The sequence below is a fragment of the Taudactylus pleione genome, unplaced genomic scaffold (genome assembly GCF_031769625.1).
Source record: "Taudactylus pleione unplaced genomic scaffold, aTauple2 ptg000206l, whole genome shotgun sequence".
NCBI lineage: Eukaryota > Metazoa > Chordata > Amphibia > Anura > Myobatrachidae > Taudactylus > Taudactylus pleione.
The window spans coordinates 7,189,448-7,214,849 of record NW_028284608.1 but is presented as its reverse complement, the minus strand read 5'-3'; positions in this window follow the sequence as shown (position 1 = coordinate 7,214,849).

The window sequence follows — 25,402 nt, the reverse complement described above, 5'->3', positions numbered from 1 at the left end:
TTTTTGTGTGTTAGATCCTTTCTTTTTTCCAATCTTGTGCTATACCTGTCTTTTTATATAGATTGATGTGTTGTTAATGGAGTGCGCTCCTGCACTACTGTATCTCCATATTACCCTTTACTGAGGCATTAGGCCCTTTTCAAAGATGGCCGCTGACGGTGCTACTGTGCATGCGCGGTGCCAGCTTGCCACTGTGCTGATCGTTGCGGTACCGCGCGCTGTGTGCTACTTAGCTCTGGAGAGAGAGAGACCTGTTACCCACCTCCAATACCTGCTAATGCTGCAGTACATGTTCGGCTGTTCCTCTGTACACACTCCACTTCCTCCGCTACCTATATATTTATACTGTGAGTGCGGCTGTACAACTGCATACTTCAATAAACCTGTCACCATGGTTAAGTGTCACTGCGTAGTCCACTTCAATTTCAAATTTCACTGGTATCTATTATTAACCATCCTGTTTATACCACAAACAGTACTCATAAAGTGCATCCGGAAAGTATTCACAGCGCTTCACTTTTTCCACATTTTGTTATGTTACAGCCTTATTCCAAAATGGAATAAATTAATTTTTGTCCTCAAAATTCTACACACAATATCCCATAATGACAACGTGTAAAACGTTTTTTTTGAGATGTTTACAAATTTAATAAAAAAAAAACAACTAAGAAATCACATGTACATAAGTATTCACAGCCTTTGCTTAATACTTTGTTGATGCACCTTTGGAAGCAATTACAGCCTCAAGTCTTTTTGAATATGATGCCACAAGCTTGGCGCACCTATCTTTGGACAATTTCACCCATTCTTCTTTGCAGCAACTCTCAAGCTCCATCAGGTTGGATGGGAAGAGTCGGTGCACAGCAATTTTCAGATCTCTCCAGAGATGTTCAATCGGATTCAAGTCTGGGCTCTGGCTAGGCCACTCAAGGACATTAACAGAGTTGTCCTGAAGCCACTCCTTTGATATCTTGGCTGTGTGCTTAGGGTCGTTGTCCTGCTGAAAGATGAACCGTCGCCCCAGTCTGAGGTCAAGAGCGCTCTGGAGCAGGTTTTCATCCAGGATTTCTCTGTACATTGCTGCATTTATCTTTCCCTCTATCCTTACTAGTCTCCAAGTTCCTGCCACTGAAAAACATCCACACAGCATGATGCTGCCACCACTATGCTTCACTGTAGGGATGGTATTGGCTTGGTGATGAGCGGTGCCTGGGTTTCCTCCAAACATAACGCCTGGCATTGACGCCAAAGAGTTCAATCTTTGTCTCATCAGACCAGAGAATTTTGTTTCTCATGGTCTGAGAGTCCTTCAGGCGCATTTTGGCAAATTCCAGGCGGGCTGCCATGTTCTTTTTACTTAGGAGTGTCTTCCGTCTGGCAAACTCTACCATACTGGCCTGATTGGTGGATTGCTGCAGAAATAATTGTCCTTCTGGAAGGTTCTCCTCTCTCCACAGAGGAATGCTGTAGCTCTGACAGAGTGACCATCGGGTTCTTGGTCACCTTCCTGACTAGGGTCCTTCTCCAACGATCGTTCGGTTTAGACAGCCGGCCAACTCTAGGAAGAGTCCTGGTGGTTCCGAATATGATGGAGGCCACTGTGCTCATTGGGACCTTCAAAGCAGCAGATATTTTTCTGTACCCTTCCTCAGATTTGTACGTCGAGACAATCCTGTCTCGGAGGTCTACAGACAATTCCTTGGACTTCATGCTTGGTTTGTGCTCTGACATGCACTGTCAAGTGTGGGACCGTATATACACAGGTGTATGCCTTTCAAATCATGTCCAAACAACTGAATTTACCACAGGTAGACTCCAATTAAGCTGTAGGAACATCTCAAGGATGATCAGTGGAAACAGGATGCACCTGAGCTCAATTTTGAGCTTCATAGCAAAGACTGTAAATACTTATGTACATGTGATTTCTTAGGGGTTTTTTTATAAAATTTTCAAAAATCTCAAAAAAACTTTTTACACGTTGTCAGTATAGAGTATTGTGTGGACAAAAATTAATTAATTCCATTTTGGAATAAGGCTGTAACATAACAAAATGTGGAAAAACTGAAGCGCTGTGAATACTTTTCGGATCCACTGTATATCAACATGGGGCCATATTCAATTTGGCTGCGAAAAGTAGGAATCAGAGATAAATTATCGCCGATAACGTCATTTTTGCATTTTTCAATTATCTCCGTATTCAATTTCAAAGACTTTTCGCCGGTGTGAAAAGTCTTTGAAAAAAAACAGGCATAGGTTTTACATGGCCATGTTTTACATGGCGAAAAAAAGTGCAGAATTACGGTTCAGGGATGCAGGCTTAAAAAAAATAGCCTGCACCCCTGGGAATGTCATTTATAAATAAACTGTGTCAAAAAAAGTAAAAAAAAATAAAATAGGGACACCTCAAAAAATTAACTTTCATTTTGGGGTTTTAAAAAAGAAAAAAATAGGGAACACATTTCTGAAATAGCCTAATTAAATTCAGAGGGGTTCCCAAGTATGCGGCAGGTGTTTTCTTCATTCCGGGAGTTGCGGCAGGTGCATTTTTGCAGAATTTTAAAAAATCATTTTAGGGACATAAAAAAATGCTTACCCCTATTTTCATGTACCCCAAATTTGATAGGAATAGTTATTTTTACAAAAAAAAATCTAAGTGCTATTCGTCACCCCTTCTTCATAGCCGCAAATATGCACCTGCCGCAGCTATTAGAAACCCTGACTTCCTTCAGCAGGTAAAATTGGGGCTACCCATAGTGTCTAGACATCTTTAGGGGGGTCCCTGGAATATTTCCCCAAAAATTCCCATCTTTAGGCGATACTTACCTTTCTCGCCAGCTCCTGTTTTAGTTGATTTCTAATTGAATACGGGGATAAAGCGTGTACGTGCCCGATACTTTATCCCCGGAAAACCTGCGATGTGGAGTGAAAAGTCCAGCATGGACTTTTCGCTCCCAAATTGAATTTGGCCCATGGTGTGTCTGTGGGGGAGATGTATCAAGCCTTTGATAGAGATAAAGTGGAGAAGTTGCCACCAATCTGCTTCTGATATTTTATAAACTGTGCTAGATAAATGATACTGTAGCTAAAAACTGTTTGGTAGCCATGGAGAAATGCTTTTATTGTCCTCTGTTTGACTGACTGCCCATTTCAGTTTTTTGATTACAGGGGCAGGATGCACTAACATAAGGCGTGATTCAGAGATGGACGCTCTGAACGAGCACTCGCTCTGAATCAGGGCGTTTTTTGGGGGGGGGTTTTACGGCCTCCTGGCCGCTCGCATAGCTGTGGGTGACCACCCACAGCTATTGCGAGCGACCAGGTTGATGGTCGCGATGATGGTACCAACCAATCAGCTCCTAACTGTCATTTTACAGGCTGTATTTGAAAAAGGACAGTTAAGCGCTGATTGGTTGGTACTTTATCTCCCTGTACTTTATCTCTCTCCAAGGTTTGATACATCTCCCCTATTGGTTACAAGTTTCCCAGTCCTATCCCAAGCATACAGCAGAATGAACGGACCATTATCTTTTCATTCAAATTTGTAACCTTTTGGCACCTTCACGGCAGCTGGCAGGGAGGACTGTGATGTGACGTAGCCAGAATATTCCATTATGTGACCATGTTTCCTGCCCAGAATACTCCAGTGGTTCTCAAACTTGGTCCTCAGGACCCCACACAGTTCACGTTTTGCAGGTTACCCAGCAGGAGCACAGGTGTAGTCATTACTCACTGACACATTTTAAAAGATCCACAGGTGGAGATAATTGTCACTTGTGATTTTGTGAGGAGACCTGGAAAACATGCACTGTTTGGGGTCCTCAGGAATGAGTTTCGAGAACCTATGCTCTAGTCTACAAGTTCTCAAACTTGGTCCTCAGGACACCAAATAGTGCATATTTTCCAGGTCTCCTCACAGAATCACAAGTGAAATAATTAGATCACCTGTAGATCTTTTAAAATGTGTCAGTTAGTAATGACTGCACCTGTGCACCGGCAGGGTGACCTGGAAAACGTGAACTGTGTGGGGTCCTGAGGACCGAGTTTGGGAACCACTGCTCTATGCCACAGGTTCTCAAACTCGGTCCTCAGGACTGCAAACGGTGCATGTTTTCCAGGTCTCCTCACAGAATTGCAAGTAAACTAATTAGCTCCACCTGTGTAGCTTTTAAAATGTGTCAGTGAGTAATGATTACAACTGTGCACCTGCTGGGTGACCTTCAAAACACGACCGAGTTTGAGAACCACTGCTCTAGTCAATTGGATTTAGAAAGTATCGAGCGATACTAACTTTAAACCTCTGAACAATCCTGCCTATACCTTCTAAACCTTTATAAGCTCCTGCCTATACCTTCTAAGTTGACACTATTTGCGTACGCATTCATACAGTAAAATAAAAACCTTCAGACATTGAAATGTGTTTCCAACGCACAAAGTGTAATATTCAACATAAAAAACAGTAGGTTACACGCTGTGATCTAAAGACAATTTAGCACAAAGAAATTATACAGACCCAAGGTACAGTTATACATACGCACGCGACTGGGACCAGTTACCGGCATCCATAAGAAACCTTCATCAACAGCATCAGCATGAAGACTACAGATTGGAGTCGGTGCGCACATTTACACTCTTACAGGGAAAAGCAACACAATAGAAGAGTGTGGCATGGTTCCATTGGTTCCCAGTATGCGTGCATCTGTTACAGGATATTTAACAGGTTGATTCAAATGGACACAGATCAGCCTCCGACAGCCTTTTGTCTCCTTTTTCCCGCCGCATGCAAATCTAAGCTGTTAATATTACAAAGTACATTTTAGTGTTTTAACTCTCTACAGTCCATAAGTTGAGAATGCATGTTGCAATCTTCTAACCGATGACACCGGAAAGCTGTTGAGACAGAGTAGATCAGTACAACACCAAATACGGTTTGCTTATCATGTACCAAACCTTAGTTGCAGAAAACAGTCATTTCTTTACATGCTGGCATTGTGATTGAATTGAATAATAATAACCCTTTTGCGCTATGGAACTATTGCTTTAAGTGTATGTATGCAAGGGAGAACGACACTAAATAGCGTTGTGCGTCTGGGGGGTACTTAGTCGGTATTGGTTGTGTAGTGTTCGTTAAAAAGCTGAACGTGCTAATAATTAGCTATTTTGCGTTTTGCACTGTTTAACATCGCGTGTATGTGTTAATGTGAATGCAAGGAAAACACCACTAATTTGCTACTTTTTAGTGCTGTTCATATTTAAGTCTGTGGTGATTTTAATGTGTTGGAAAGTAATTTTTATGTATGTCAGATACCGTCGGTATGTGTTTGGGGAAGATTGTTAAAAAGCTGGATGTGCTACTTATTGGCAATTTTGAGTTGTGTTTTGTGTGCTATGTGGTTTTGACAAAATGGCGCTGTGTGACCTATTTCTAAGATGGCGTCTTGTCGCCATTCGCAAGATGGCGTAGTTCCAATCTAATTTTAAACTGATTCTGTCTCAGCCAATTATCCAGCTTCGACATATCCTATTACCAGAGGGGGAAAGAACTAGGCAGTTCTTTGCATAGCATAACATGGTTGCAGCAGTACTCCTATGTAGTCTCTGGGATTACTACAGCTACCTTTATGTATTGCATGGAGGTGTTAAATGAAATGAATCCGTACATTTTAGGCTGCACAGTAATACCCCTTTTACGCCAGAGCTAAAACCCAGGTTATTACAGGGTTAACCCGGGTAGCTCCATGGTGTAAAAGGGGACAGGGTTGGGTTCCCAGGTGGAGTGACCCAGCAATTCAACCAGGGTAACTTGCAGGGTTTAACACGGGAATGACACGTGAAACCCTGCAGTGTAGATAATGACCTGGAGCATGCCTCATGCCTGCCGATTGGCCGGCTTCAGTGGCTCTTGGAGATGACGTCATCTCCAAGCGTCCACTTCCACGCCAGAAGATACGGGTCACTGCAGACACGGCTCCGGTGTGAATGGCGCCGGAATTTAGGTATAAGAGCGGTATAAAAGAATTATACTATTGTCCCTTTTTGTCATATTTGGCTGAATGGTTAATTTTATAATTCATGGTGACATATTTTTTTCCACATCTTAGCACTTAATAGCGAATATGTCAGTTTTCATCTTGCCGTGTAGCGTTCCACCCCTGACATTTATCTCAGTAATCTCCATTTGGAGCTATCTCAAACTTTTCTCACCAGCATTTCCCATGAGTGCGTCATTCTGGCTTTGTCTAATTTCCAGCTGTCTGAGATTCATCATTTATTTGTGCAATAGGATTTTTGGTGTAAAAATATATCGTTTACCAACTTTTTTTAGATTTTGTATAACCAACCTGAGTTGTTATCCATATAACTACTGTGTTTTTCTGCCCTTGGTAAACAAGCATAATAGGAAGTATGATCTTGTATTGTCATAAAAAAGACATTAAACGGCAGTTTATCGTACAGTGGGGGTGATTTAGCAAGGATCTCAATTGCGAAGCTGCATGCTGCACTAAAAGAGCGGCAACCACCGTTTTTGGTAGCCATTAAGGGGAAATTTTTTTACTTTATCAGTAAAGAAATTAATACCCAGTAGTTACCTAATAACTATGCTGTATTTGAAGGATCCATGAGAGATGCCGACTACACCCCACGTGCACCAACCTCAGTGGCAACGGTTAATAGTTAAATTCCTGGGCTAGATTTAAACCACACATATAGAGATTTATTGTCTGAAATGTTAAAGCAGGGGTTCCCAACCACGGTTCTCAAGGCACACTAACGGGTCCATGTTTTAAGGATAGCCACACTTGAGCACAGGTGACTCAATTAGTACTTCAGTTATTTTGATTTAACCACCTGTGCTGAAACATGGATATCACTAAAACCAGGACTGTTAGTGTGCCTTGAGGACCGTGGATGGGAATCACTGCGTTAAAGTATAAGCTTTAATACTTAGCGAGCATAACTGATTAATTATCATAATATTTAATATAAATTGCTATAAATTCTGTAAAATAAAACAGTTATTTGCTTGACTTGTTGACTGGTCGTAAATAGTAGAGTGGCAGGGTAAGAAAAGTATAGTTGCAATAATATGTAGTCTACGTAAAACAACTCTAACTATGCGGACTCATTTACTAATGAGTTTTATCACCAAAATGAGTGATACATTTCACTGTGTATGATAATGGTGCTCCAGCCAATCAGCTCCCAACTGTCAACTGTTAGAAAAATGACAGTTAGGAGCTGATTGGCTGGAGCACCATTTATCATACACAGTGAAATATATTAATCGTTTTGGTGAAAAAACTCGTTAGTAAATGGGGGCCTATATCTGAGGTAAAATCATGGTTAACTGATATTGATGTACACTGAAAAATGTCACTGGGTAGATGTTAAATTGTATGTGTGTGAAAGCCTGGAGCTGTAGCTCCATCCTCCCCATTGATATTCTGGCCCTGATCACTGGTGATTTAGATTCAATGGGTTTCTCCAATGGTTATCACAGAGTTAGAAACCAGACCCTATTTAATGTGCCCCTCTATCAAAATTCTTCATATTGCATTATACTGTAGTAGTGATCTCAGCTGCAAAATTACTAGTGGCTGACCTACAGTAGCTGCTTGTTGCGGTACTCTCGCTGTCGCAGGCATCGTCATACTTCCAGTAGCAGTGATGGGTTGTCTGTGTGCGTCTATGTGGGAATGCATCGATAAGGGCAAATACGTATTCGTTTTTTCCTCTTCCTTCTTGATCATGTAAGGCTTCGTCATCGACTATGAAAAAAGGCTTTTAGGGGAGGATGTACACCGGTCCTATATCAACTGGTTAAGCGGTTTCTATATTTTTGGGGTGTTTTACCTGCGCACGTTCGTGGCTGAGGCTATGAACGTTATCAGATATCTGCATCTCATTCAAGCCTTATTTCACTCTTATCAGGGAGCTGGTTGGAGGCAGTATGATAAGGAGTTCTGGCCATAAGTAGTCTGGCATTCCCATTATGGGCCTCGGGTACAAGGATGTTGATGTCTGGATGGGAGTGACAGAGCCTGCCTCTGAAGCTGCTGAGACTTTAGTGGGCAGACACATTGTGGCCCCAGTGTCTGTCCTGCTCGTTCCACCAAGCTTCCTGGTGCCATTGTAGTTCTTATAACAATGGCACTTGCGTAGTGGGTGTTCAATGTCATTTTTGACACCTGTTTGTGCTGTGGTGCCCCTCATCCGCTCCTAATCTATGGCCAGTTTTGTTATCATTTGTTTGATGAGGTGGGTGTTTTTTGGATGTTTTTTTGGGTAAAGTCAATGTTGAGTCTGCCTCCCGCAATTGGCTTTGCCATTCGACTTGTTTCAGTTATGGACTTCTAGCCGGATATCTGTTTCTACATTGATATACAGTATGCCTCCCATGGGTTGTTCTCTTCGTGCGTGTTTTTTGATACCTTTAGATAATATTTGCGCTTGTGCATTTGTGTGGGCCCAGGTAAGTCTGGGGTAGCCCACTACATTGATAACTTTCCGTGTGTGTGCTCAGCTGGCTCAACCAATTACACGGAGCTCATGTTTTTTCTGCAGGCTTCGTTCATAGAATTTGGGGTGCCAAATGTGGCTGATAAGTCTGAGGGCCCCTGTACTCAATTGTCGTACCTCTGTATTGATTTTAATACCATGGCTGTTGTTGTCGGTTGCCTGCTGAGAAAGTAGCGAAGAACCAGTTGCTATCATGCTAGATTTGGTGGTGGGTCAATATACTCTTCGCCAGACGCAGCCTTTGTTAGGCTTTTTTAATTTTGCAAGTCAGGTTACTCCCATGGGGAGAGTTTTCTGTTTTACTGTCAAGTGAAGGCTAATGTTGCTTAAGGCTCACCACTTTATACGGTTGTCCGAGAAAATTCTGAGAAATCTCCAGGGTTTTGACGTACAGTAGCTGGTTTTGCATTGCTTAGATTATACTATTTGCTTTGTTGTATGGCATGTCCCAGGGCTAGATAATTCCGTTGCCGATGCGCTTTCTCGCTTTCAGTGGCGCGGGCTCAGAGAGTTGGTGCTTTCAAGAGCATTGAGTGGCATCTAGTTTTTACAAAGTGTTTCTTTTAATTCGGTGAGCCATTAATGGCTGGTCTAGTTTTTTATTCTATCCCGATCGAAGGGATACCGGGCGCCGTGAGCGGACAGCCGCGAGGGAGAGGGTTAGGTTTAGGGCACCCGGGGGGGACTTAGGGTTAGACTCCCCCCAAGAGGGTTAGGGTTAGGCTAGGGGGAGGGAGGGTTAGGGTTAGGCACCCCAGGGGGGAACTTAGGGTTAGGCACTCCCCATGGGACTTAGGTTTAGGCAGCGGGGAAGGGGGGGGGTTAGGGTTAGGCACTTAGAGGGGGGATTAGGGTTAGGCACTTGGGGGGGAGGTTAGGCACCCCTAAAGAGTGTTATGGTTAGGGGGTTAGGTTAGGTTAGTCAATACTTGCCTATCGACGATCGGGATTTCCAGCGCCGCCGGGAACTCTGCTGTGGTCGGCCAGGCGCTGCCGGGAATCGAACCACCATGCGGCTGGCGGTATTTCATACCGATTCCGCAGTTGGCCCTTCAAGTGTGATTGTGGAGACCCTATTTCCTTGGCATCGAGAAGGGCAATTGCCCCTGTAAGTATGGAAATCCTATTTAATTGCTGTTAAAAAGGCCAATTGGCCCAGTAAGTGTGGTTGTTGACATCTGTTGGCATAAGACGTATTAGTCACTGATCAACTGTCCGTTTTTTTTTCTACCACCATTAGATAATGTGAAGTTTTAAGGCTGGACATTTTTAAATGCCACATTGTTGTCTGAGTCGTTATTTTAGTTAAGTATTTTTAGTGGTTAAGTTGTGTACTTCAATTGTGGGTTTTAGTTCTGGCATCTGCTGATAGATGTACCTACTCCGGATGTAGTGTATGTAATGATGTAATGCCACATAGTTGCCTGTGTCGTTATTTTTAGATAAGTTTATAGTATTAAGTGTTATTAAGTGATTCCTGCATTTGGGTACAATCTTACATCTGCCGATAGGATGTTTAGTAAATAGTGCTTGCATGGTAAGCAGTTTAAATGTTTATATGTATTTATTTCAACTCCACCCGAAACTCAACCAATTTCTTCTTTAAGTTCAAAGTTCTAGGAACCTCCGGAGCCAAGATAATTAATAGGCAGAAATGAGCTTGGCTAGGCTATTTTACAATTAGATATGGTGCTGGAAATATTCCATTTTCCCAATACAAAAATATCCTTTCCATTCAGTTTTATGTTATTTTCTTGTTTTACATGTCAAAGTATCATTCACTACTAGAATGACAAGATTTTAAGTCATTTGTTTTGTGATATAAATGTTAATTATTGTTCATATGCTGTCATTTTATGCAAGATAATGTTAATCTTTCTGGTATTGACAGGCTCAGAGCTGTCAAACAGCTTAGCACAGCTGGAAGGCTGGTACGGCTATGAATTCATCCTATGTCTGAGTGGAAACCACTCAGCAGCAGTGATTGTGTCAATGTGACAAATACAATAATCATGGATGTAATGTTTCTCTGTTACCCATTGAGGACTTCTAGGAATTCTCTTCTTTATCACGACACACACCTATCACATTAGAGCGAGCTAGATCCCCTGCTTGCCTAGAAGCTCCATCTGTGTCATTATCATACAATGGGCCTGATTCAGAGCCGTTCGCTATTTGTGGTCGTTCGTTCAAAAACAAGGGGTGGCTATTCAAATGATCCGTTCGCAAATTGCAGTCTGTTCCCACCTCTAAGTCTGAACAAGCGAGCAAAACATACGCTCGTTTATTTGATAAAAACGCCCCCTGGCCGCACGCACCATACGTCATGTCCGCTATTTATTAGATTAATCGAGTACATCGTACAGCGTATGAACTGCTCGCTATTCTTGTGGTTGGTGTTTTCAACCGCTATTTTGCGAGCAGTTCTGAGTTAAAAAAAACCAAGTGACGTGGTCAATGACGCTGCTGTATTAAATATGCACTCCCTTAAAACGCCCGTTTTGACCTTTAAGCACGCCTGCGTTCGGATCTCCACTCCCCGTTTTCAAGCACCTTCCCCTGTTACCACACACATACGCCTCATTCTGTCACTCAAAATAGCAGGCCCTCGCTATATTGCGTACCAACGATTTTCGGCCGCACTGACTGGTTCGCGCATGCGTACTAAAAACCATACGCATGCGCAGATGTGCGAACATCGCTCGGAACGAGCGTACTGCCGCTTGCGAGTGGCTCTGAATGAGGGCCAATGTGCGCTGTTGTAGTCTTAAGTCATATTATTGTTATCCTTTGTTTATAAAGTGCCAACGTATTATCAGTTTACCGCTAGAAGAATTTCTGCTCAAAATATGTGATTTTTACAATGTGCAAAATAAGTTTTTATTTTTCAAAATAGGATTTGCTTAGATTAACTCCAGTCTGTGTGATTCCATCCCTGAATCATCCTGTCAGCCATCTCTAGGGGAGGAGGACAAAACATGGCAAATGTAAGCTATGGAAAGTGCATACAATGTATGATTTATCTTTTTCTTTTTTTCAAACTTGCCCTAGAATAATAATAATAATAACAATAGTGACTTGTCATCTCGGTTCTGCAGAAACTATCAATTCCCCAAATGACACACATTTAGCAAACTCCAAAAGCATCATTCGCGAAGCTATCATTTTTGCTAAGTGCACAGTTAGGGAGAGTGCTCTAGCATTTGTCCTGCTGTACTTTTTCCCCCTAACACTTCCAGCGGTGATGAATGGACGCGATAGCAGCGGCTGGATTGGAATTTTTCTGTGAAACATTTACATTTTATATGATATGAGGATAACAAAGATCGGGCAGCTTCCAGTTGGCAACTGTCATCAAGTGCAGCTTTAGCTCAAGAATTAGGGAGTTGAAGACAGTGATATTTTACTATTTTGTACAATGGAAAAACAACACTACACAACACCTTTTAGACTTTATATGATTGTGAGTACCTGTATTGCTTTATATTATGTAAAATAAAATAGGCATATCAGGCAATGCTCTTTGGGCCTGATTCAGAGCCGGACGCTCTTTCAGAGTGCTCGCTCTGAACCAGGGCGGCATTTTTTTTTTGAACCGGCCTCCTGGCCACTCGCTAAGCTTTTGCGAGCGGCCAGGTGATGGCCAGGTGATGGTCGCGACCATCGGGCTTGCGACGAGACCCTTGTGGTAGGGTCTTGTCCATCGCAAGACAGAGTGAGCTTCCGGCTAATAGAGCCGGAAGCTCACTACTGAGGCTGACCCCAAACGGCAGGCGTTCCTTCGGGAACGCCTCCGTTTGGCCAGCCACCCCCCTGCCCGCCTCCAAAACGGGGCGAGCTGTCAATTGCAATCGATCGTTTTGGTGCGAGACCCGTAGCGACGGAGCGCCCATCGCTGGTCGGGTCTCGCACATGCACACGCCGGAGCCTGCTCCGGCATGCGCGTGCATAGTGGGGGACCATCGACCCGCTTGCGAGCGGGTCAGAATCAGGCCCACTGTACCATTCCAAGGCCCTCATTTACTAACGAGTTTTATCACCAAAATGAGTGTGTATGATAAATGGTGCTCCAGCCAATCAGCTCCCAACTGTCAACTGTTAGAAAAATGACAGTTGGGAATGATTGGCTGGAGCACCATTTATCATACACAGTGACATTTATCAGTCATTTTGGTGATAAAACTCATTAGTAAATGAGAGCCTAGGTATGGTACAAAGGGCGTGATTCAGAGCCGCTTGTAAGCGGCTGCTCGTTCGCTCCGAGCGATGTTTGCCCAACTGCGCATGCGTACGGATCGTTATACGCATGCACGAACCAGTCAGTGCTGTCGAAATTCATGTGCTCGCAAAATAGCGAATGCCTGATAATTTGAATGACAGAAAGAGGCGTATGTGGGTGGTAACGGGGGAAGGTGCTTGAAAACGGGGAGTGGAGATCCGAACGCAGGCGTGCTTAAAGGTCAAAATGGGCGTTTTATGGGTGTGCATAATTAAAACAGCAGCGTCATTGACCACGTCACTGGGTTATTTTATAGTCAGAACTGCTCGCAAACTTGTGGTACCAACCCCAAGAATAGCGAGCAGTTCATACACTGGTCGATGTACTCGATTAATCTAATAAATAGCGGACATGACATAGGATGCGAGCGGCCAGGGGGCGTATTTTTACAAAAAACTACCGCAAGTTTGGTTCGCTCGTTCAGACCTAGAGGCGTGAACAGACCGCAAAGAGCGAACGGTTGATTTGAATAGCCACCCCTATTTTCTGGATGAGCGAGCGCTAATTGCGTCTGGCTCTTAATCAGGCCCAAAGAGCATTGCCTGATATGCCTATTTTATTTTACATAATACAAAGCAATACAGGTACTCACAATCATATAAAGCCTAAAAGGTGTGTGCTGACTTGGTAGAAGTGGAGATTAGAATGGAAAGAGGCCGGGTCATAGGCAAACGCAGGGGGGTTTCCGTCTGCCTAGAAACCCCCCTACCCAGCACACACTATGACCATAATAGAAATAGTAATACTGTATAGTAGAATGTTACTAGCACTGCACGTTCTTCTCAGTATCACAAATGAAATAATTAGCACCACCTGTGGATCTTTTAAAATGTGTCAGCCAGTAATAAATATACCTGTGCACCAACTAGAAGATGTGGAAAACATGCACTGTTAGGGATGCACTGCTATAGACCATCTATAGGGTTAATTATTAATACTGTATAATAATACACTATACAGTACATAAGGAGACCGATATGTACATATATGTCCAGGGCAGTGCTGGGTTCCTCTGCCGCCCCCCAGACTCCCGGACTTGCTCCAATGCTCTGGAATGGTGCCCACATCTGAAGAAAAACATTCTGCTCAGACAGGATGGACCTGCTGCCGCATATAATGGCTTACTGTGATCGCTGGTCCTGTATATGCTGGAATTATGCTATACAATATACTTTGTATGTAACATATTAATGCTGAATAAGTACTAATTCTGCCCTCTTCATGGACTGGCCATACTCACTCTAAAATCAAGCATTTGGAAACCCCCCTCTAGAATTCCTGCGTTTGCCACTGCCGGGTCACTCATACTTAGGTCCTAATTTATCAATGAGTTTTATCATTCACAATGAGTGCGTATGATAATGTTGCTCCAGCTGACATGTGTTTGAAAAAATGACAGTTGGGATCTAATTGGCCATTTATGATACGCAATGAGTTTTATCACTTGTGAATGATACAACTTGTGGATAAATTACTCCCTTAGGCCCAGATTTATCAACAATTGATATTCTTAAATGATTCTCCAACCAATCAGCTCCTAACTGTCATTTTTCAAACACATGACAGTTAGGAGCTGATGGTCGGAGAACCATTTAAAATTAGTCATGAATGATAACAAGATTATCACTCACTGATCAATCTGGGCCTTAGGGTGGACCTTCGAATAGTGGTGGAATCACAAAATGCCTGCAGCCATCGCAAGGTAACCATCTTTAGTTATGTTGTGCGCATGCGCCGTTGACTGTGTACACACACACATGCACAAATGTGTTGTGCTGCGGACACCGTTTCTGGGTGTCATCAGCTGAATCAAACTAATGCATATAATGGATGGCCATTGGAAGGAGGCATGCAATGGGCTGGCAACTACGGTAATCCCATCATTGAATGGAAAAACCACTTTCATCGAGCCAGGAACATCGATGGTTGCTAATCCTAACCCCCCCATCCCCTGGTACCCTAACCCTCCCCCCTAGTGCCTAACCATAACCCTCCCCACAGTGCCTAACCTCAATCCTCCCCCTATTCTGACTAGTGTTGGGATTCCGACGCCCAACATCCCAACATCCCAACAGCTGGGATATAAACTACATCCCCAGATTTCTTATTACAGGTTGTTAATTAAGCAGAGTTTATCTCTGTGCGGCTATGTCGGATCTGTTTTCACTAAGGGCTGGATTTTATTTGCTATCATGTAATGATGTAAAGTATCTTAAACATAATTTCTTGCACCTGGTACAAAATCCTCTGCACTAAAACTACCCACTTATCTTCCATTTCCAGATCCCAGTAATAAAAACATGCATTGATTTTAAAAACTGTTCTCAATGATAAAAAATAGTCCTTTAAAAAGTCTTCTCAACAACAAATGAATTCAGCCCAGCTAACTGCGCTTGGAAAATATTTTGACTTTTGGATATTGAGCATTTTATACCATTATATCATTTATATTGCAGTATTGGCAATAGTAGCAATTTACTTATATTTTCTCTGCACAGTAAAGTTTACATGTTATGGGTAAATACTGTAATAGACTGAGTGCTATCTGTTCAGGGCCGTAGGGAGGGCAGCGCCGTTGTACAGGGTGGGATGCCTTGGGGGGCGGAACCTGCAATATTCATTTGCCACAACCCACGCTCTACTCCATCTTCCCGGCTCCCACACTGTGGTGTGGGATCTGAAATGCCGCATTGTAGCATCCTTAGGACACTCCTAGCAGCACCCTAGTTACCTAGTGAAGTAGCTCTCGCCAGGGGCAGGACTATGGGAGACAATGGAGGCGCCTGTCACCGGGCTCCAGCTCTGAAGGGGCACCTCCTCCATTGTCCACAACATATTCACCCCACTTAGGGCTGTAACTGTGTGACTGGAGTGTAACTTCACAGCCGCCCAAAATATGGGTCCCCTTCCAGGCACCTAAGAAGCCACCATACATTAGTGGAGAGCTCCATGTCAGACCATCAGCTGCTGCCTTCGTCTATTTATAGCCTGTTTGCATGCGAATTGCTAAATTACAGTATCAGCGGCTGTGACGGGTTGAGGGGTGGGCACCAAATTATAACTTGCTTCCGGTCGTCTGGGATGAACTTACGCCACTGGCTCTCACCCATGGGGTGCATAGTTATGATGTTATGGGTACCACTCAAGGGGCAGGTGCGGCACCGTTTATGGGGCTGGCACTCACTCTGCAGTACCACACAAGATACAGCCAGCAATGCAAGTTGCAACCTAGTGCTGCCCGACTCCAGTCATCATCAATCGGTGCTCTGGACCCAAGTTGTGGACCTGAAAAAAAAATAAAACAAATAGTGTCTTTTTTTGCCAAAGTTTTTTCTGTGTGTGTGTGCGCGTGTTAGAATTAGCCGCACAAGATACAGCAGCAACGCAAGTTGCAACCTAGTGCTGCCCGACTCCAGTCATCATCAATCTGTGCTCTGGGCCCAAGTTGTGGACCCGAAAAAAAAATAAAACAAATACTGTATGTGTGTGCACGACTGTACGTGTGTGAATTTTGTAACCGCACCTTGGCTACACTATTGGTGCTTGTGACACTGCTTCAAGACCGCAGAAAATATGGAGGGCTGTCACATGACAGGAGAGCAAGGCCAAGAACCACATGTTGTAGCTGCCGCCAGAAGTCATCATGATGATGCAAGGCTGTCAACTTCCTCGTCCTCTATGAAGGCCCATGCCCCAGGGCTTAAGTGACGCCGTGGATATGGTAAAGCTACTTTTACTGTAGTAAAGAAAAAAAATCGAAAGGCAAGTTGCCTTTAGATTAACAAAAAATTGCCAATATGCCATTGACTACACGAAGTGGCAAGGAAAGGATAAGGCTAACTATTAACTGTCTATCATCTGGTGTCTATCTAGACATTGTCTAACTAATTACTGTCTGTCTATAGTCTGGAACCCCCTCAGAAGGATCCTTGATGACTACGCCTGTTGCTGCTGCTGTTGCTGTGAGTGGATCTTCATCCTAGAAGGGGACCAGGAGGAAGACTACTTGTAGTGTATCCTAGAAAAAACAATTAACTGTGAAACAATCATTTGCAAGGGCAAACAAGTATGTCAGCAATCACCCAGTTGCACAGCGGATTACTGACGCCATAACAGCTATGCTGGTATTAGATGTGCATCCAGTATCTGCCATTACTGCAGTGGGTTTTCAACAGTTAATTGAGGTCCTGTGTCCTCGCTACCAGATCCCTTCTAGATTCCACTTCACTAGAACAGCAATTCCAAGTCTGTACAAGGACATTAAAAAAAACTTTATTAATGTCCTCAGAAATGCCGTTGTACCCACTGTTCACTTGACCACTGATATGTGGACAAGTGGGACAGGGCAAACTAAAGATTACATGACTGCGACAGCCCACTGGGTAGGTGTATTGCCTACAACAGCAACAGCAACATCTACCAAAAAACAGCTGATACAGAGGCAGGCTACTCTTTGTATAACTGTTTTCACTATGAGGCATACTGCTGAGAACCTCTTAGAAAGAATCAGGGAAATCATTGCTAAAGGCTTACCCCACTTGGACTCTCCTCGGGATTTGTGATCTCGGACAATGCCACCAATATTGTGAGAGCATTACATGTGGGCGAATTCCAACACGTCCCATGTTTTGCTCACACAATTAATTTGGTAGTGCAACATTTTTTAAAAAATGACAGGGGGGTGCAGGAGATGCTCTCGGTGGCCCACAAAATATGCGGACATTTTAGACATTCGACAAAAACTTGGCAAAGATTGCATGACCAGCAGGTACTGTTAAATTTGCCCTGCCATCAGCTGAAGCAAGAGGTAGTAACTCAGTGGAATTCTACCTTCTATATGCTTCACCAGATGGAGGAACAGCAAAAGGCCATCCAGGGCTATACAACGGTTTATGACATAGGCCGTGGAGGGGGAATGCACCTTACTCAAGCGCAGTGGAGAATAATTTTGGTGTTATGCAAGGTTCTCAAACTCTTTGAACTTGCCACACATGAAGTTAGTTCAGGCACTGCCAGCTTGAGTCAGGTCATTCCCCTCATCAGACTTTTGTAAAAACAGCTGGAGAAACTGAAGGAGGAACTGAAACAGAGCGATTGTGCAAGATATGTCAGACTGGTGGATCAAGCCCTTGATTCACTTTACCAGGATACAAGAGTCATCATTCTATTGAAATATGAAAAATATATTTTGGCGACCATTCTGGATCCTAGGTTTAAGTCCTACCTTGTGACTTTTTTTCCAGCAGACCGAAATCTAAAACTATGCAAAGAGCTGTTGGTAAAACAATTGTCAGCTGCAGCCGCACATGAAATGCCATCATCTCCTCCTTCAGTTTCTGCAGCTGCCAGGAAAACACTAAATTTTCCTTACAGAATGCCTGCTGGTCATGCAGATCGTTCACCAAAAAATGACATCTCTTCGGGCCTAAGAGAACTGCCTACTAGTGACATGTCTTCTACCGTGACTATGTGTGATACGGTCTCCATTCACAGAATGGTGGAGGACTATTTCAGAGAAAACATCCTAATAGGCATGTCAGACAGTCCTTTTCAGTACTGGCAGGAAAAAGAGGCACTTTGGAGTCCCATACACAAATTGCCTTTGCATTACCTAAGTTGCCCACCCTCCAGTGTGTACTCCGAAAGAGTTTTCAATGCAGCTGGCAACCTTGTCAGTGATCGGCGTAGGAGGTTAATTCCTCAAAATGTGGAAAAGATGATGTTCATTATAATGAACTACAAATTCCACGAGGAAGACCTTTACCAACAATTACATAAAACAATTACAGAGGCACCTATGGTGGATTCCAGCTGGGCCGAATTAATATTGTGTGAAGAAGAGGATGTACACACTGATGGGGATGACGAGGACGGGGACGATGACAACTTGTAATGTAAAGCCAGTTTGTGTATGGGATAATTTTAATTTCCATGTCCAAATGCACATTGGCAGCTTGTTTTATGGGGTCCAAACAAACCAATAATTTCAGCTACAATTGGCAGTCCTTGTTGCTGAAATAATTGGTTTGTTAAACTGTGAATGTCCTGTTTCGTATACAACATAAGGGTGGGTGGGAGGGCCCAAGGACTATTCCATCTTGCACCTTTTTCATTTCCATTATGTGCTGGTTGGGGCATTGCTGTCTGACAATTTAAATTAATGTTATGGTTAGTTTAGGAACCAATGATTTGTTTTTTAATTATCAATTTTATAGCGCAGGGCTGCACCAATGAATTTATTTTTATTAATTATTCTGCCAGGGGCTGCACCCAATGAATTTTTTTACTTTTTAAATTAAATTATTATTAATTATTCAGCCCACGGCTGCACTAATGAATTGTTTTTTAATTAATTTATTATCAATTTTACAGCCAGCTATCAACTATCAATTCTTCAATCCTCAAGGGTATCCCAACCATCATCTTTGCACAGTCCTCAACTCTATTAATAATTATATCAATCAGTTTTGAGCCAGCAAGCTAGATGCAACCTATCGGCCCTTTAACTAGATGAAAAAAATCAATATTGTGAGCTGTAAGGTGGTCAAAATTGACAGGAAACGAGTTGAAATAAATGTTATTGAGTTTATTAATACTGTAGGAACAAAAAAGGCCCATTTTATGTGATTTTTAGCTGTTTTTTATTTTTTAAGAAAAAATCCAGATCCAAAACCAAAACATGAATACAAAACACGGAGGTGAGGTTTTGGCAAAACTAATCCAGATCCAAAACCAGGGGAGATCCAGATCCAAAACCAAAACACGGGGGTCGGCGCACATCTCTAGAACAAATGCAAGTTGCTGTTAGTCTTGATTTACAGCAGGTGTCCAGACAATTCACAAACACAGATCCCTGCATGCTATTATAAAGTAGGTTTTGTTATGTTTGTTGTCAACTGTCATTTTGTTTTGTTCCTGTGTTTTTAAAGTATTATAAGTCATTCAGCTATAGGTGTTCCTCACAAATCATCTACATACATTAAGACACCCATTGTTTTTAATCCTTACATTATGCTAACTTAACCACTAACTAGAAATAAACACTCGAACACTTAAGCTGCATATACACGTAACGATTTTCGTTAACGATTTTCGTTCAGCTTTTCCTTTGAAAAAGTGAACGATTTTTTGAAGTGTAATGAAAGATTTTTTTGAATGCTTTTTTCAATGATGAATGAAAAATGTTCCTTCCCTTAATGAAAATCGTTAAGTTGGTCAGTCAGGAATGGATGATGAATTACAAACTACAAACGGGAACGCGCATGAATGATTATCGTTCATCGTTATAACTTAGAAACTGAACGATTTTTTGAATGATTGAACGATCACGACGTCGTTATAGCTAAATTGTTCAAAAAATCGTTACGTGTGTATGCACCTTTACGGTATGTGGAATTAAAAGAGGACACAGCCAAAATGTATTAATCAGATTGTAATTGTATTGTAAGAAGGAGGCATTAAGAAAGTAGTGCTCCAGGGCCACAGCCCAGCAATCATATATGACTAAATAAGAAAGGGGCGGATCCCCGCCAAACGTAAACTGGCCTCAGGCAGTACCACTTTCCCTTAATTGGCAAAGCCTTGACCCCTCCCTAAGATGATGGCCAGGTCCCCCCTAAGGTAGATGACCAACTTGCCGCTATCAAAATGAAAATGCTCCTCAGGCACTCTTTACATCAATAATAGGCTGCCCAGTAGCACTGCTTCCCGCCAAAGCTCGGTTCAAGGAACACGAGTCCCGCCACCCATATGGAAACATCTGCACTACAAAGGAATCCGCAAAGGTCCTTAATAACCATTCCAGACCTGTGCACTTGAGGTTTACCCCACCGGGCCTATAAAAACTCTCCTCCTCATAACGCAATCAAGGGTGCCGTATAACATGCCCTCCAGATTATTTGCAGGTCCTTTTTAATGGCAATTATGAGTTTGACACCTTTGCAAGTGCCCAGATCGTTACCCCCCCAAATGTATGACTAACCAGTCAGGGGACCCAAATCTTGCTTCTACCTCCAGAAGGCCACCCCAGTGCATGCCCCCGAAACCGAACCAACAAATCTTGTTAGTACCTAACAATTGGGGGGCCTGAAATGCTAACAGTGTGGAACTGGGCCAGGAACGGGAAAGTTTGGAGCCTTAACATATGACATTGGATTCTGCTGCAAAAAGGATGGGCTGCCGTAAACTGGGGGGGCAAAAGAAAGGGGAAAAGGCTGCTATTGCGCTGCACCCGGGAAATAAGGGGACCACCCATAATGCAATAGCTGGGAAGGGCTGGTAATTGCCTGCATGCGGATGTCTATAACGCTGGCACCAAAACCTGTGATAATAACCCCTTTCCATGCACTAGTAGTCCTCAGGATTAGCAAGTGAGTGCTGTACATATGTACCAACATTTTATTTTAAAATAAAACATGCTTACAGTTAGAGATGTGCGGGTCCGGTTCTCAGAAAACCGACAACAACCGAATTTAGGGGTTCCGAGTCAAACCGTGTAGGAATTCCGGTTTGGATCTTCCTGAGGTTGGAAACTCGGATTTAAAAACCAAACTCGGCTTTTGGATTGCATGCGAACAGGTCAATATTATGTCATTTTTAAAAAAAAAAAATTTTTAAATACAGATCCAAACCAAAACATGAACAGATGAATCTGAATCCAAAACCAAAACACTGGGGTCAGAGCAGATTTCTACTTACAATATAGTGTGGTTAAGATTCTTGTGCTGTCAGACAACCCAAAAAGAATGGTTTGGTGATCGGTGCAGGAGCAGTCCACCTCTACTTGTAACCTCTTATTTCTTTTCTTATTGCCTTTTGCAGGACAAAACTCCTTAGATGTCAGAGCTTCCACTGTTATCAGGGGCTGGCTGGCAACTTTTAGCCTGGGGGGCAAATGCATGCAGGCGGCCCTGGCAGAGGAGTAGCGTGTAGCCACGGTGCCCGAAGAACGTGCATGCTACGGCGCCGCCCCCCCTCAAGTGTTTCAGGGAGGAGGCGGGTCCATATGGGATTAATGTAAGGTAAAATTAAAGATTAGGGGCAGCCCCCTGTCGTAGTGCCCATATGCAGTGCCCCCGTGTGCCACAGGAGATAACACCCTTATGCAGGCCTCCAGTAGTGCCCCCAGTAGTGATCCCCCCCTATGCAGTGCCCCTTGTGCCCCCAGTAGTGGTCCCCCCTGTTCAGTGCCCCTTGTGCCCCCAGTAGTAGGCCTCTTATATAGTGCCCCCAATAGTGGTACCCCCTATGCAGTGCCCCCAGTAGCAGTCCACCCCCCCATGCAGTGCCCCCAATAGTGGTAACCCTTATGCAATGTCCCTTAAATAGTGGCCCCAGGTGTAGTCTCCCCCCTATGCAGTACCCCCCAGTATTGCCCTTTATATAGAGCCCCCAGCAGTGGTCCCTCGCAGTGCCCCCAGTGGTAGTCCCCTCCCCCAATGTAGTGCCCCTAGTAGTAGTCCCCGCCCCCCTATGCAGTGCCCCTAGTAGTAGTCCCCTCCCCTTGTAGTGCCCCCAGTAGTAGTAGTAGTCCCCCTTTGTAGTTCCCCCAGTAGTAGTAGTCCCCCCCCTTGTAGTGCCCCCATAGTAATCCCCCCCTTGGTAGTGCCCCCATAGTAATCCCCCCCTTGGTAGTGCCCCCATAGTAATCCCCCCCCTTGGTAGTGCCCCCATAGTAATCCCCCCCCTTGGTAGTGCCCCCATAGTAATCCCCCCCTAGTAGAGAGAGACTTAATAAAAAAAAAAAAAAAAACACTTACCTGAAACTCCCGCTCCTGGTCCCGACGCTTCCACCGGCTCCTCTGGCCGCTTTGCATTATGGGAGAGATGTCGTCATGACGACGGCTCTCCCATTACCCACTGCGGGAGCCGGAAGATGGCTCCCGCAGTGGGAGCAGCGTCAGCCGCTGAGAGTCTGACAGACTCTCAGCGGCTGCTGATTACAGCAAACACAAAGCTGCCGGCTCCGGCGGCTGTGTGTTTGTGCTGTGTGGCGCTGACCGGACTCCGTCCGGTCAGCGCTACACACGCGATGCAGTCTGTGTCACAGTGACACAGACTGCACCAGCCCGCGGCTCGCCTGACGCTGCGGCCCGGGGGGCACATGGCACCCTGCCCCCCGGCCCAGCCCGCCACTGACTGTTATCATTCATACTGTTTTCTGATCACACTGAATGCATGTAATGCTGAACATACATGGATGGATAAAATGTATCAGACCAGCAGGCATTTTATCTGGCAGTCTGACACCCAGCTGCCCCGTGTTTTGGTTCTAAATCATCGTCATGTTTTGGTTTTGGCAAAACCAAAATTATAATAACAGGTAAAATCATGTAACTTGAACCTCTTTTTCTTCCTACAGTGTTATTTACATCAATAACATTCATTTCCAGACTTTTAGACATTTTTACTATTTTTTGTATTCATCATCACTTCATTTATACAAAAGCAGGTGTGAAAATGTTAATTACTTTTGTGTAAATTATATCTCCTGCTTATCTTTCAGCCCCAATCTTGCCCGCTCTCCCCATACACTAGTATGGGCACCTAAATTCATCAAGCTCTGAAAATATTGACTGCGGGAGAATTCGCCTCCTTCCCTATGGGAATGAGTCTGGGTTGCGAAGAGGGATCCTTCCAATGAACGCTGGGTTTTGTGCGCCTACGTGATCCCTAGTTCACACAGGTGCACTAGCACTGCCTAGTCAGTCTCAGCAGTGCTAAAGTCCACTGTTATGGAAGTAGCAGTGAATGGGATCGCAGAGACGGCTGATTTTCGTATCAGCTGTCTCAGAGCTGGAGATATGATGAATTGCTCTGTAGCTAACAGTGAGATAGAATGTTAATTATCGGGGTCCGTCCAGCCCCCCAATACTTAACATAATGAATAGTCTCCCATGCCTCATTGGCCACCAGACAGGCCTGGTTACTTTGCACCTGCCCCTATGCCCTCTCGGTGCCTCTGACTGCCATGTAGTACTGTCATAACATGAAAATGTAATGGTATAAATAATCTTTAGTTGTACCTAGGGGATCGGTATAAAAGACCGCCGGACCTATGTCCGGCGGCTCAAATAACGACAGCAGAACACCGGCGGCCTCCAAAATCCCGAACGTAAGTATGTAATATCCCGCTAATTGGGTGCTGTGGGGGTGCAATGCAATACTCTAACCGGATGGTACGTACCACTCTTTGCAAGTTCTTGTGCCTCTATGCAACAATGAGGAGTGTTTTCCAGACACAAAGGATTAGAACAGTTTGTTCCGAATAAGTTTCACTTTATTCAAAAATACTGTTTCCGATTAGTTTGAATAACCACAGTCCCAATAATAGCTTCTCATCATTTCATAAGCTCAAACTATAGCATTTACATGCAATTCATACAATTAATATTACATTAATAGATGCATCATCACCAGTATTCCAGCATTAACAAATAAAGATAAAATTGTGCTTACAACACTAAACACACTGCATATATATTAATGCAAATATGAATTCAAAAGATGTCTGAAAATAGTAACACAGCTAACAACAAAATATATAATTAAATCACATTTACTCTACTATAAATATTGAAAGTACCCAATATATTTAACAGAGGCCAGATGTGACTTTGAAGCTATTGTACACATATAGGCCCTGATTCAGAGCGCTCGCTCTGAATCAGGGCCCACCTCCATTAATATGGAGCGTCCTCCTGGACGCTCGTATAGCTGTGGGTCACCACCCACAGCATATACGAGCGTGCAAAATGATGGTCGCGATGGTCTTGACCATCGCGACCATCGAAACTGCGAGCAAAAGCCTGTGGTTGGGTTTTTCAACCGCAAGGCCAGGAGTGCTTTTGGCTCTATCAGAGCCAAAATCAATCCCACTGACATCACTAGTGATGTCAGTGGGGACGGCATCAGACGGTAGGCGTTCCCTTGGGAACGCCTCCGTCTGGCAGGCACGCCCCCGGCATGCGCACCAAAGGGGGCGTGCTGTCAGTCACCATCGACAGCACGCCCCCTTTGATGAGACACTCCGAGCGAAGGAAAGTCCTTCGCTCGTTGGGTCTCGCGCATGCGCACGACTGAGCTCCCTCCGTCGTGCGCATGCGCAGTGGGGACCATCGACCCACTTGCGAGCGGACAGCCGCTCGCGAGTGGGTCTGAATGAGGGCCATAGTTGCTAGAAAACAGCAGCTAAAATATGGTTTGAGGTCTCTTGTACTGAAGAATGATGCTCTCCGGTTCGTTTAGTATCATTAAGCTATCCCAGCCTTTTCTCTTATATTGGTGTCTCTACTAATTGAAGAGCAGCGCTTTGAGACTGCAGTTTGCTGGCAACATGGAACTGATAACAGCAAGTATATAACTATGGTTTCTCTTAACAATCTCTGATGAGGAACAGTCATTAATATATTTGAGCAATTTTATTAATAAGTTGATCATCTGGAAACAGTATCTGATAATATTAACAAGATGAATTAGAGCTGCTGCTTAGGATCACTCTCATTGGGCCTGATACAGACCCGCTCGCGAGCGCATAGCGCTCACAAGCGGGATGATGGCCGGGCAGTGTGCACGTGCGGTGTGTGCACTGCGTGTGCGCGAGCCCCA